Raw genomic sequence first — 3,600 nt, forward strand, 5'->3', positions numbered from 1 at the left:
CTATGTACGGCTGCCATCTATACTAATAATAAATCTGTAGCCGACATTTTTGTGGTAATTTTCGATTTTCCAAAAAAATTCAAATTCAAATTCAAATTCAAGCCCTGAAACCGAAAATCACTTTTTTGAAATTTTTGTTTGTATGTCTGTCTGCATGTATGTTTGTTACCTTTTCACGCGATAATGGCTAAACCGATTTATATGAAACTTGGGATATAAATTAAGTTCGTTGTAACTTAGAATTTAGGCTATATGGCATTCAAAATACTTCATTTAAAAGGGGGGTTATAAGGGGGCTTGAATTAAATAAATCGAAATATCGCCCTTATTATTAATTTTCATGAAAAATATTACATAACAAATGTTTCTTTAAAAATAATTTCCCATAAGTTTTATTATATGCAAAAGTTTGACAGGACTGATATTTAATGAGATAAATGAGTTTCAAAATGACAATAACAACGCCATCTAAGCCGGTGTAATGAAATAAAAAACAAATGACTTCGTCTATAAGGGGCCTTGGACAGCAACAATCGAAAGCTATGAAACATAGCCTACAGAGAAAGTTTCTGTGTTTGTATGAAGTAATATCGGAAGCTAAATTAACCGATTTGTGTAATTAATTATTAATTCACCATTGGAAAGTGTAGTTTCTCTAGATGGACATAATGCTATAATGTTATTACAGTAACTTCTGAATGAATCGAGGACAGGTAAGATTAAAATAGCTTCTCATGCACAGAAAACTTGATAGTCTGTTCTGTACATTCGTTTCCTGGATTTCCTAAAACAATTTTTATGACCAAATGAGTGGTCTCTGGATCAAAATGATCGCATTTTAATACAATTTAAATTAAGTAACATAGTAAACGATTTATCCTTCTATCAAACACGAATGTTCCCTGGATAAAATGTCCTATTTTAATTATGTAATTACTTTATATTTATTTCTAACCGGTGCAGCGGAGCGCACGGGTACGGCTAGTAAGATGAATAAATGTGTTTTTCCTCCTACTGAACAATTTTATATTTTGCACATAGGAGTTATTGCAGGAACAACGACGATTTGTTTTCCAGATTTTCTCTCTTAGTCAACCAGAGCTTCATAATAATTTATTTAATACCGGAAAAAGAAAATCATCTTGATTTTGGCAGGAAGATAATTCTTCATTTTTAATGGAGTAAATCCGTGTGTCCCCATACTGGATACTTTTGTCTCGTTTTATGATCAAAATTCCTCGCTCAAATTTCATCTGTAATAACGTTGTTATGAAATTGTATTTTAATCCATGCTAGTGCTTCATTTTGACGTTGGATTTCGACTCGTTTTCTTCTATAATCTTCAGTGAGACAATTGGCACTTCAAACAAGCACAAATACCCTTCACGTTAAACCATTTAGTTACAATATGATTAGCTTTCTCTTCTGGCATTCGCAACTTCCGCGTCTGCAATTCAGTGCTGGAGTGCTGGTGTCCCATCTAGGCGGCTCGGGATCTTTTATTTTTTTATTTTATTTTATTTTAGTAGGTTATTTTACGACGCTTTATCAACATCTTAGGTTATTTAGCGTCTGAATGAGATGAAGGTGATAATGCCGGTGAAATGAGTCCGGGGTCCAGCACCGAAAGTTACCCAGCATTTGCTTATATTGGGTTGAGGGAAAACTCCGGAAAAAACCTGAACCAGGTAACTTGCCCCGACCGGGAATCGAACCCTGGCCACCTGGTTTCGCGGTCAGACGCGCTAACCGTTACTCCACAGGTGTGGACGGCTCGGGATCGATTGCTGACCTAATCGTGATAAAATCTGTGGTGCACACGTTGCAAATTATTTTTCTCGGATAGTCCCGTTTCCCACCAGTAGTCTACACCTTACCCTCATTTCATCTATCCTTGCAATAATAAAAAAAAAAACAAAAAGTGAAGTCTTGAGGGTAATACGGGTTTCCGATGCTTGGGACTTAACAGATATTCGTCTGAGGATGGGACCTGACTCCCGAAGATAGAATGGTCCACCTTTCAGCATCGGATTCATGAATGCCGTCAGTCGGACGTGGATAATCATCGCATATATACAGGGCGCGGAATGGGCCAAAGTAAGCCTAAGTGCGAGGACGTATTTCGGGTCCAGCCATCGATAAGTCAAGCCAAGACAATTACTAACAGTGGAACTAGTAGTAAGGTGGGTGCTCCTGTTATGGCCATGTTCCTGATATGGCCACCCCCCTATTGTGAGTTAGTTAACCAAAAAATCCGCTAAATTGCAGCAGCATCCAATGAAAGGGCATCCTGGTATGTCACTTGATCGTTTTCCATCCAGTCAGGTTGAGCAATATGGCGTCAGTTGCCTGTTTTGCGGTATTCATGTGACCTCTTCTTATTTTTCTGTGGTACGTCTCCTTTGTTTTATGTATGTTTTTCAAAGACTTGTTTCATGAAAACCATAGTCTTCCATTCAGTTTTTAATGTTCTGTTGATTGATGGTGTCGTTGATGGCGTATATTTTACGAGTTGTTCATAATCAAACGATTTTTGTGAAAGCTTACCTGCTCCTGATATGGCCATATCAAATGTGCCATGGCCATATCAAGTTCATTTCACTTTTTTTTTTTTTTTCACCTGACAAATTTAAATGCCTTACAGCAGGGATTACGCAAAAATTTTGTATTTTAAGAAAAAAAACTTCCTTTTTTATCGAAAAACCTGTTTTGACTACACTTTTGAATTATAAAAAAGATTATTAAGTGTCACGTTTATTCATTTTACACCAAAATTATTTAATTTTAACACAACTGCGCTATCAAACTGAAAACAATCACGATTTGTAGAACATGGAACAAGGGTGGCCATATCATGTGCACATGTTCCTGATATGGCCACTAGGTAGACTTTTGGAATTTGGGACTTTTTGGACAACTAAAGCTATTTTTATGGGGAAAGGAAATTGTTTTAAGAAAGTCCATTAGACTGAGAACGAGTAAGAAAAAAGTGGTTTACATTTTTTTTTAAATGGCGGATAGAAAAATTCTCAAACCTTAGCATGGCCATATCAGGGACAACTACCTTAGTAGTAGTGGTGGTGGTGGTGGTGGTGGTGGTAGTTGTTTTTACACAATAACAGAGAGGCTATTCAAATCTCCAGCAGATTTTACCTGGAGCCCTCTATTAGGGATAGGGTTCTTTTGCGTGTCGCGCACCAATTTTTCTCGCCATTGGAAGCCACTGTGAATTTTGTCGTCCTTTAAAATCCATCGCCGTCGGTCAGGTTTCAAAGTGGCGAGCCTCGGAATCAAAGGCCGGCACGGTAACTGCGAGATCAACATGGACGACGGATCTGCACAAACGACTGATGAATTTTGGTTGGAGCCTTCTCTGAGATTCACACCATCTGTAAATGTACGACGTGAGACCCGTGCATTGATTTACCTTCAGTAAGTTTAGAACATGAAACTCCCGGACTTACTTACCTTCGGAAGTAATCCATGTCTAGTATATTGATCTTCATCAGAAATCAAACGTCATCAGTTAGTTTTGAATCTGCGAAATGCAGGGATTTTCTAAAAAAAAAAAATCGTGTGTTAAGTACCTGGTTACAGATT

This window comes from Periplaneta americana, chromosome 11 (genome assembly GCF_040183065.1).
Source record: "Periplaneta americana isolate PAMFEO1 chromosome 11, P.americana_PAMFEO1_priV1, whole genome shotgun sequence".
In the NCBI taxonomy this organism is placed as follows: Eukaryota; Metazoa; Arthropoda; class Insecta; order Blattodea; family Blattidae; genus Periplaneta; species Periplaneta americana.